The following is an 11,936-nucleotide window of genomic DNA, read 5'->3' on the forward strand; positions in this document are numbered from 1 at the left end:
TACATCAGCAATCACAACGGACAGTGTTTTGCCGGTAGAGATAGATATATCGATATATCGAATATTTGGGCTTAGAAAGAGTATCAAGGGTTTAGTTTCGATAGTAAAAGATAGTGGTAAACACAGCTTAAATCTTATATCACTATATTTTGGCGATTGAAAGCGTGCTTATTGGTGTTGGCAGCTTAAAAGGATAAATTCGTGCAAGGCCCAATCAATCAGGGTAAGTCTCAAATCATGATAACGTGTAAATACTCATTATAATTACGTTCAGGCCCGGATTCAAGCACAATTCAAGAGGACAGAGCCTTGGTAAAAACAAGAAAGAAAGCAAACTTCGGCAAGCCGAAGAGTTAAATATTTTTGAAAACATTAAAATTATGATTTACTTGCGTATATGTTTAAAAACATTGAACCTATGATGATTTGCAGCTCAATTATTAGATAGTTATTTTATATATTTATACCCTTGCAGAGGGTATTATAATTTCAGTCAGAAGTTTGCAACGCAGTGAAGGAGACGTTTCCGACCCTATAAAGTATATATATTCTTGATCAGCATCACTAGGAGAGTCGATCTAGCCATGTCCGTCTGTCCGTCTGTCCGTCTGTCCGTCTGTCCGTCTGTCCGTCCGTTTATATGCAAACTAGTCTCTCAGTTTTAAAGCTATCTGCATGAAACTTTCCAAAAGTTGTCTTTCTATTGCAGGTAGTATATAAGTCGGAACGAGCCGGATCGGACGACTATAGCATATAGCTCCCATAGGAACAATCGGAAAAATAAATGAAAAAAAATTATAACTTTGCTGTTTTTTAATTTTTGTTTAGTTCTTCGACATATAGTAATAATAAAATATTTCCGATTTACGGTTTAAATTTCATCAAAATCGGACGACTATAGCATATAGCTCCCATAGGAACAATCGGAAAAATAAATGAAAAAAAATTATAACTTTGCTGTTTTTTAATTTTTTGTTTAGTTCTTCGAGATATAGTAATGGTTTAATATTTCAGAATTACGGTTTCAATTTCATCAAAATCGGACGACTATAGCATATAGCTCCCATAGGAACAATCGGAAAAATAAATGAAAAAAATTATAACTTTTCTGTTTTTTAATTTTTTGTTTAGTTCTTCGACATATAGCAATGTTTAATTATTTCAGAATTATGGTATAAATTTTATCAAAATCGGACGTCTATAGCATATAGCTCCCATAGAAATAATAAAAATATATAAAATAACTATCTAATAATTGAGCTGCAAATAATCATAGTTTCAATGTTTTTTTTTAGCACATACTCAAGTAAATCATAATTTAAATGTTTTCAAAAGTATTTAATTAATGCAATAGCTGCAAGGGTATATGAACTTCGGCTTGCCGAAGTTTGCTTTCCTTCTTGTTTTATTATTTCTATGCGAGGTATATGATATAGTCGTCCGATTTTGATGAAATTTAAACCGTAATTCTAAAATATTTAACCGTTTATATATATCGAAGATCTAAAAAAAAATTAAAAACAGCAAAGCTATAATTTTTTTTGTATTTTTTCCGATTGTTTCTATGGGGGTTATATGATATAGTCGTCCGATTTTGATAAAATTTTAAGCCGTAATACTGAAATATTTAACCTTTACTACATGTCGAAGAACTAAAAAAAAAAATAAAAAACAGCAAAGTTATAAAAATGTTTTATTTATTTTTTCGGTTGTTCCTATTGGAGCTATATGCTATAGTCGTCCGATCCGGCTCGTCCCGACTTATATACTACCTGCAATAGAAAGACAACTTTTGGGAAATTTGCATGCAGAGATTTCTAAATTTTGGGAATTTTTTTCTATGAGTGTAGCTCTAAAACTGAGAGACTAGTTTGCGTAGAAACGGACGGACGGACAGACGGACGGACAGACGGGCATGGCTAGATCGACTCGCCTAGTGATGCTGATCAAGAATATATATACTTTATAGGATCGGAAATGTCTCTTTCACTGCCTTGCAAACTTTTGACTGAAATTATAATACCCTCTGCAAGGGTATAAAAAAACGCGTTGGCAAGTCCAAAGTTTGCAGTCATTTAAAAAAAAAACTAAAGATCGCAAGGCGGCAAATTGAATGCACTGCAAGCAATAATACGACCGGAAATCTGACCGAAAACAAACTATTGACAGTGCGTTACCTGTGCTTGTGTCGGCTGTTATGCAACCGTTTTCTATTGTTGAGGACAAAGTACTCGATCCATGGTACACACTTCCCTCGCGAAAGACCCTGCAACACGAGCCATATACACAGAAAATAAAACCGAACTGTTTGAAATTTTAGATCTATGGGCTTCAAAGGCCAACGTGTCTTACATTACAGTCACTTGGCACTTTATCACACCGGGTTTTTTATTGCGATCGGTAGCATTGGCCACAAAGTCGTTATTGGATGACTAAAACCATTTGGCTTAAAACATAGCTTCTACTTTAAGTAATGTTTTTGATGAGTGGAAGATTTTTGGCAAAGTATCGGCTGTATGCACTGATAATGCAAGTTCGATGATTAAAGCTTGCGAAATTTTGCAGAAAAGCCATCTTTTCTGTGTAGCTCATACAATAAACCTTGTTGTTCAAGACTGTCTAGCTTTTGACTGCCTAAAAGGCAATGTGTTAAAGTGCAAGCGAATTGTTACATACTTAAACAAGAAAAAAGCAAACTTCGGCAAGCCGAAGTTCATATACCCCTGCAGCTATTGCAAAAATTAAACATTTTTGAAAACATTAAAATTACTTAATAATTTACTTGAGTATATGTTTAAAAACATTGAAGCTATGATGATTTGCAGCTCAATTATTAGATAGTTATTTTATATATTTTTATTATTTCTATGGGAGCTATATGATAAAGTCGTCCGATTTTGATGAATTTTAAATCGAAATTCTAAAATATTTAACCATTACTATATGTAGAAGAACTAAAAAAAAATTAAAAAACAGCAAAGTTCTAATTTTTTTCCCCCGATTTTTCCTTTGGGAAAGTTTCATGCAGATAGCTTTTAAACTGAGAGACTAGTTTGCGTAGAAACGGACGGACAGACGGACATGGCTAGATCGACTCGCCTGGTGATGCTGATCAAGAATATATATACTTTATAGGGTCGGAAACATCTCCTACACTGCGTTGCAAACTTCCGACTGAAACTATTATACCCTCTGCAAGGGTATAAAAACAGCTCAATTGCACTCACCAAATTAAAGGCGGCGCAAGAAACCTCACAAAAGTAAAGTTTAATACAGGAAGTTCCAACAAGGTGGAACAGTGCCTATCCCATGATAGAACGAATCCTGCAAACTAATGATGCTATTGTAAAAGTCCTTTTTTGTCCCTCGAAAGCACCATCACCGATTACGTCTGAAGAAATCTCTTTGATGAAAGATATTGTAACGTCACTCTAATTTTGACAGTACTACAAAGCAGGTTTTCTCAAGAATTTATATTACTACATCATCATTAATACAATTGTTTGTGGATTGCTGCACACCTTGGACAACGTTGCACTGAAGCTAAATTCATTTGAAGGGATTGAATCTCAAAAGTTTTTGGTTGAACGTGGTAAAAACGACTTTTGGTGTATGCAGAGCGCACATATCCCAGGAATGGGACACTAATTGATCCAAGACTTAAAAAACAGGGGATTTGTTCGCCGTTCAATACATCTCATGGTCAACAAATCCCAGAAAACGAATTAGCTCCAAAACAAAGTTTTGCATTCAGAACTGCCGTTCGTTTAAAAAAAAATATTAAAACACGAGCGGCAAATTTTATTCTTTCACGAATAATTTACGAATAATTAACGGCAAATTCCTGCAAAAGAAATTTTTTGATTTGGATAACTTTTAAAAAAATTGAGCGGCAAATTTTTTTCTTTCACGAATAATTTACGGATAATTAACGGCAATTTTTGATAAAAAAAAGTTAGATTTTGAAAATTGTACTGCTAACTTAATGCACATTCATATAGCTCCCATAAAAACAATAAAAATATTAAAAAAAAGTTTTTTTTATGTAACTTTTTATACAATAATTTAATTAATTTCAGTCCTGAGTTTGCAACTCAGTGAAGGATACATCTCCGACCCTATAAAGTATAAATATTCTTGATCATCATCACTAGGCGAGTCGATCTAGCCATGTCCGTCTGTCCGTCCGTCTGTCCGTCTGTCCGTCCGTTTCTACGCAAACTAGCCTCTCAGTTTTAAAGCTATCTGCATGAAACTCTCCCAAAAGTTGTCTTTCTATTGCAGGTAGTATATAAGTCGGAACGAGCCGGATCGGACGACTATAGCAGATAGCTCCCATAGGAACAATCGGAAAAATAAATGAAAAAAAATTATAACTTTTCTTTTTTTTAATTTTTTTTTTAGTTCTTCAAGATATAGTAATGGTTAAATATTTCAGAATTACGGTTTAAATTTCATTAAAATCGGACGACTATAGCGAATAGCTCCCATAGGAACAATCATAAAAATAAATGAAAAAAATTATAACTTTGGTGTTTTTAAATTTTTCTATAAGTTCTTCGACATATAGTAATGGTTAAATATTTGAGAACTACGGTTTAAATTTTATCAAAATCAGACGACTATATTATATAGCTCCCATAGAAGTATTAAAATTATATAAAATAAATATCTAATAATTGAGCTGCAAATCATCATTGCTTCAATGTTTTTAGACATATACGCAAGTAAATCATAATTTTAATGTTTTCAAAAATATTTAATTCTTGCAATAGCTGCAAAGGGTATATAAACTTCGGCTTGCCGAAGTTTGCTTCCTTTCTTGTTTAATTTTTTTTAGTTTTTCGACATATAGTAATGGTTAAATATTTCAGAATTTCGGATTAAATTTCATCAAAATCGGACGACTATATCATATAGCTCCCAATAATCGGAAAAAAAATACAAAAAAAATTATAACTTTGCTGTTTTTTAATTTTTATATTAGTTCTTCGACATATAGTAATGTTTAAATATTTCAGAATTACGTTTTAAATTTCATCAAAATCGGACGGCTATATCATATAGCTCCCATAGGAACAATCGGAAAAAAATACAAAAAAATTATTACTTTGCTGTTTTTTAATTTTTCTATTAGTTCTTGGACATATAGAAATGGTTAAATATTTCAGAATTACGTTTTAAATTTCATCAAAATCGGACGTCTATATCATATAGCTCCCATAAGAACAATCGGAAAAAAGAAAATACAAAAAAAATGATAACTTTGCTGTTTTTTAATTTTTCTATTAGTTCTTGGACATATAGAAATGGTTAAATATTTCAGAATTACGGTTTAAATTTCATCAAAATCGGACGACTATATCATATAGCTCCCATAGAAAAAATAAAAATATAAAATAACTATCTAATAATTGAGCTGGAAATCATCATAGCTTCAATGTTTTTAAACATATACGCAAGTAAATCATAATTTTAATGTTTTCAAAAATTTAATTCTAGCAATAGCTGCAAGGGTATATGAACTTCGGCGTGCCGAAGTTCGCTTCCTTTCTTGTTTTTTTATTTCTTCGACATATAGTAATAGTTAAATATTTCTGAATTACGGTTTAAATTTTATTAAAATCGGACGATTATAGCATATAGCTCCCATAGGAACAATCATAAAAATAAATTTAAAAAAATTCTAACTTTGGTGTTTTTTATTTTTTTTTTAGTTCTTCGAGATATAGTAATGGTTAAATATTTCAGAATTACGGTTTAAATTTTATCAAAATCGGACGACTATAGCATATAGCTCCCATAGGAACAATCGGAAAAAAATACAAAAAAAATTATAACTTTGCTGTTTTTTAATTTTTTTTTAGTTCTTCGACATAAAGCAATGGTTAAATATTTCAGAATTATGGTGTAAATTTCATCAAAATCGGACTACTATATCATATAGCTTCCTTGAAAACAATTAAAATATTAAAATAATTTTTTTTTTTGATTTAACTTTTTTATTTTGTAATTTTTTTTAGAAATTCTTTTTTATTAATTAATAATTTGACTGTTCAAAATTACGCTTTTAATTTTATTAATATAGGAAAACGATATCAAGTTGCTGTTATAGGAACTATCAAATAATTGAGCTGCAAATCACCACAGCTTCAAGTAAATCATAATTTTAATGTTTTCAAGAATATTTAATATTTGCAATAGCTGCAAGGGTATATGAACTTCGGCTTGCCGAAGTTAACTGCCTTTCTTGTTAATTTTTTGTTTAGTTCTTCGAGATGTAGTAATATTTCTTAAATCAGTTTAAATTTCAATAAAATCGGGCTCCCATGAGAACAGTCGGAATATTAAAAACAAAATGTAACTTCTCTGTCTTTGAATTTTTAAAAAAGTTCTATTGGAAATGGCAATAATTTAATAATTCATAATAATTTAATTCAATTCGGAAAACCATAGCTTATAGCTGCCATATTCACGATCGACTAATTAATAATATACGCATATAAATCGAAATTTAAGTGTTTATAAGAATATTTTATTTTGGCAACAGCTGAAAGGGTATATAAACATCTTGTTTTTAAACTTATTTCCAGCAAGTTCCCAAAAATATACCGCAATATACTTTAAATATTCTTTAAATTTACCAAAACAAAAAAATATTTTTTATTTATTTTTCCATAGCACAAACACCACAAATTTGAAAAAAAAAAAACTAAGATTAAAAAAAATATTTTATGGGCTGTCCCTTAAAACGAAATTAAGAATGGAAAATCTTTTTTTTCTCTCTTTAAACTAGGATATTTGTTTGCTTCTACTCCATCACTCTCCTATTTTTCTTTTGGAACTATCCAATGTTAGCTAGCAATGCTTTACATTCCCTTCTTCTTCGGATCTTGGCGACTATTTGGAAGCTTTTCCTTCATACAATTTGCGAGCATTAAAGGCCTGCGGCTTAAGCCTATACGCAAATTCATACTGCGTCCTTCCCACTTCACCCTCCTGAATCCATTCGAGGAGAACGAGAAGAACTTTTGGCTAATTTTATGGAATTGTTTCGGGACCGTGGTGAGCGAGAGGACCGGTGGAGTCGCAGCTGCGACTGCAACTTTTACATACATTCTATGCAATTTGCTACGGCTCATATTTCGGGAAGACCCATGCCGCGCAATTCTCATTCATATTTAAAGCAGTGAGTAGTGGGAAGCAGGGCCTTTGCCTATTCAATGCAAGAAGGTTTTTTGAAAACGTAAAATTTCTAATTTTATTTTCCCAGGCAACTATACAAAAGCATCCTGGCGTGCGCTTATTATCCTGTGCGTGCTTTAGCTACCCGCCCACCCACATTCCATCTCCCACTGCAGCCTCGAACCTCCACCCCTAGAAACACCGACGGCCCAGCTGGGCATTGTCCTGTCCCAGGACACGGGTGATGTTGTTGCTGCTGCCGGGCATTTGCTTTTAATACCTATTAAGCCTAGCAATTAGTGAAGTATTGGTTTTTGAATGGGATGCATTCAGCGTGGGAGCAGCGGTAGGCAGGACTATACTTTTGGCAGGACTACAGAATGTGTATACACTTAGAAAAAAAAATTCCTATTAAGGCAATACACTTTTAAGGAATCGACTCGTAGAAAAATAGTACAATAACTTAAAAAATCAAACATATCGATTAATTTGTTTTTATTTATTTCTGAATAAAATATCGTTATATGTTTAACTAAATATTAATTCATAAATATTTCATATTACCTTTAATAATTTAAGTATAATTCGCTTTAAGAAACAGTTTATTTTAGCCATTATGATCCTATTTAAGCTGCTATCGGAAAGAATGCCTTTGAGATGCATTATGGCAATGTAATACAATGTAACATTTTAGCCTAAGAACTGTTATATATTTGTGGCTTCAAAAAATACATTGCTTTTGGGAAGATGGTGGAAAAGAACAAAAAATAACTTTTGAATATTTCGTTATTTTAGATTTTCTCTACTAAGTATTTTGTTTTACAAGAACATTTATCATTTCATAAAACTAATACAAATTTATTTTAATTTATTTACACAGACGCGATTGATCTTCCAGTTTTTCTACTGGATCATGGAACATCGTTAGTTGTGGAACATTTTATAAATAACCATAGATTCTTAAAGCCTAAGCTTTATTAACACCATTTAATAACAAGAAAGGAAGAAAACTTCGGCAAGCCGCAGTTTATATACCCTTGCAGCTATTGCAAAAATTAAATGTTCTTGAAAACATTAAAATTATTATTTACTTGCGTATATGTTTAAAAACATTGAAGATATGATGAGTTGCAGCTTAATTATTCGATAAATCCTATCGCGGCTTTATTAAAATTAAAAGTGTAATAAGTCAAAAAGAATTAAAAAAAAAATTACAAAATAGAAAAAAATTTGTATATATCTTGATTGTTTTCATGGGAGCTATATGATATAGTCGTCCGTTGTGGATGAAATTTAAACCGTTATTCTGAAATATTTAACCATAACTATATGTCGAAAAACTAAAAAAATTACAAAACAGCAAAGTTATATTTTTTTTCCGATTGTTCCTATGGGAGCTATATGATATAGTCATTTGATTTTGATAAAATTTAAACCGTAATTCTGAAATATTTAACCATTACTATATGTCGAAGAACTAATAGAAAAAATAAAAAACAGCAAAGTTATAATTTTTTTTTTTTTTTTTCGATTGTTCCTATGGGAGCTATATGCTATAGTCGTCTGATCCGGCTAGTTCCGACTACCTGCAATAGAAAGACAACTTTTGGGAAAGTTTTATGCAGATATCTTTAAAACTGAGAGACTAGTTTGCGTAGAAACGGACGGACAGACGGACATGGCTAGATCGGTTCTCCTAGTGATGCTGATCAAGAATATATATACTTTATAGGGTCGGAGATGTCTCCTTCACTGCGTTGCAAACTTCTGACTGAAATTATAATACCCTCTGCAAGGGTATAAAAAATGTTCCTTGGTTATATCACTAACCATACCATGTTGTATAATGAAACAAAAACACCTCATAACAAAGTAAAAAAGTCGTGACGATCGCACCTTCAGCATACAAAATATCTGGTATCAAATTTAGTAAAACTGAATAAGCATTCGAGTATATAAATTCCAATTTCTGCACGTCGGAATTTGTTTTGTATAAACAGCTGTGTACCTGGAAATAGCAGTGAATTTGATCATCACTTTCTAGATTGATTATTGCTTATCTAAAGACTAATATTAATGTATTTAATATCACTATGGACGGCAGTACATGTTGTGACATATGCATAGGAGACTACTAAAAATGGCCGCATAATTGAAAATCTGATTTGATGAATAAGGATTGCATACCAAGACTTAAGAAAATTTATTGGTTCACAAACTACAATTTTTTTAGTGGAGTTCTTAAGCATAATTTTTAGTACACTTTTAATTTTGTTGAAAATACGCGTCGAATGACACCCAAAATACTTTTTTTGATATCTCTCAAAATGAATCTGTTTGTCAGTTTCAAAAAATTTTAAGGGCAGGTTTTAGACACATGAATAAATTTGCATGTGTTGCGCAGGTTGTTACAAAAAAATCACTAGTAATAGCCAAATTTTGAATGAATATATATATATGCAGATAGCTTTAAAACTGAGAGACTAGATTGCGTAGAAACGGACCGACAGACGGACATGGCTAGATCGACTCTCCTAGTGATGCTGATCAAGAATATATATACTTTATAGGGTCGGAAACGTCTCCTTCAGTGCGTTGCAAAATTCTAACTGCAATTATAACACCCTCTGCAAGGGTACAAAGATATTGTCAAACGCAAATCACACTGCCTTGACATAAATAAATAAAATACTTAAACAAATTATCAGCCCTGTTCCAGTTTTCACTTCCGAAAGATTCACACGGATTCGAATTTCTCAGACCTGTTTCAATTTTCACTTCCGAAAGATTTGCACGGAATCTAAGTTCCCTCCGTTAATTCTCTGTTAACTTTCGCAATAAACTCACATAAACTTTTCGCCAAGCATTTAGCTGACGGATTCAGATCAGCAAGAACACAAATGAAATATTTTTAAATAATTTGCGATAACTTAAAGTGCGAAATTTTGTTCTTTGATGTTTTAAGAACATTATTGCATAACAGATTTTGTTAATAGTAACATATATGACTTTTTAAAAATTATTTTTTGATGGCACCTCAGAATCTCTTCGATTCTAACATAATGGAGTTTTGCAAATCCGCCGCCCCTTTTCTATTTTCCGAACGAATTTGTAGAAACAAAGTAAGGGTTGTCATGGTATGAAAAAAATAATTATTTTCTTGGGAATTATTTTTAGCAAGCGATTTTCGGTTTGTTTTTATATGGATAGAAGTGAAAATTATCTAAACTTAATTTAAAAGTGTTTTTGTTCTTATTACCCCTTAATTTAATGTACTTGTTGTGCAAAGCGTGTTGTGTTGGAAACTTTTTCATCGTCCTTGGCGACTTAGGTCCCGAACATTACTTGTGAAAAGTTTGCAGCACTGGTGCAAGTAACTGATTCACACGAGTTGTTCAAAACTTTTGATGGTCATTTTCCATCACTGCCTTTAAAATAAGTAGAATTTGTTATTTTTGGCTTCCAGTGATTTTTGACTGATTTTAGACATTAAATATGTGCACCAATAATGCACAAGGGATCTTTGAATATGTTAAAAGGAAATCCGCCAATGTTAACGAATTCACTTCCGAGTGAAAACTGGAACAGGCCTGTACATAAATTGCATTATTTTAATTTTTTTTTGCAAAATTTTTAAAATTGTTAGAATCTTTTTGTGACAAATAATGAGTAAGAATTCGACTAAATAAATATACTTTTAAAATGTTTCCATTCGGCACGCTGAGAAAAAATATGCCTGTGAAGGCAAAATACCTGGATGAATGGGAACATTTAAAAAGTGTATTTTTTTGGTTGAATGTCTATTCATTTTTCGTTTGATATTAGATATTTTGAATGTTCAAGAAGCGATGCGATCGTCACGACTTTTTTACCTCGTTAGGAGGTTTTTAATTAATTATATATATTCTTGATTAAATTCAATAGCCGAAAACATCGAGATCTCGAAAACTATAAAAGCTAGCGATTTGGGATTTGAAATGAAGATTCAAATAATTATTACGCCCATAAATGGAAAAAGTCTGTCACGTCACTCTGAGACATGTAAGACCTTAGCTGTTTGACTTGTGCGTGTGTCTCGGTCATTTTTAATCTTTTTTGAGTACGAAAATTCTCAGATTTAGTGAAATGTTCTTGATTAATTTTCTCTGTGTACATATATACGTATATGTGTCAATACTCTCACGCTGAGTTTGATAACAATTAAAAGTTTCTCATTTGTGAAATTAATTTGAAACTGTTTCAAAGCAGGGAGGCTGTCGTTGATGCCAGAAATTTGTGGGAATTGTGAATTGGTGAAAATGCTGCAAATCATAAGTTGGGATCCCAGTTCCCCATTTCTTTAAATGGCTAAGTCGAGCTATGAGCACAATAGCCGCGGCTTCACCATTGGCCAACTGCATCTGTGTGTCGAATTTCAATTGCTTTGACCCAATTTCCAGAGATGGCTCTTAATTTTCGCAACTCAGGCAAGAATCATGGTTAGCAACTAAACCAAGAACTAGCTCTTTAAAAGTAACCGTGACCCGAACGAAGTCGATGTTGACATGAAACAATGCCGATGATGCAGGCCTATAGTTTCCCTAAACAACACTGTATTTTCTCTCGTACCAAAATCAAGCCAGTTATCATCAAATTAATCAATATATAAAGAATAGAAAAAAATTTACACATTTTAATTTAAGAAAATGAATAAATTCAAAGTACAGAAGATTTCGTGTTACTTTTCTATCCTTTGTATATTAGCTAAACAA

The sequence above is a fragment of the Drosophila gunungcola genome (genome assembly GCF_025200985.1).
Source record: "Drosophila gunungcola strain Sukarami chromosome 2L unlocalized genomic scaffold, Dgunungcola_SK_2 000007F, whole genome shotgun sequence".
NCBI lineage: Eukaryota > Metazoa > Arthropoda > Insecta > Diptera > Drosophilidae > Drosophila > Drosophila gunungcola.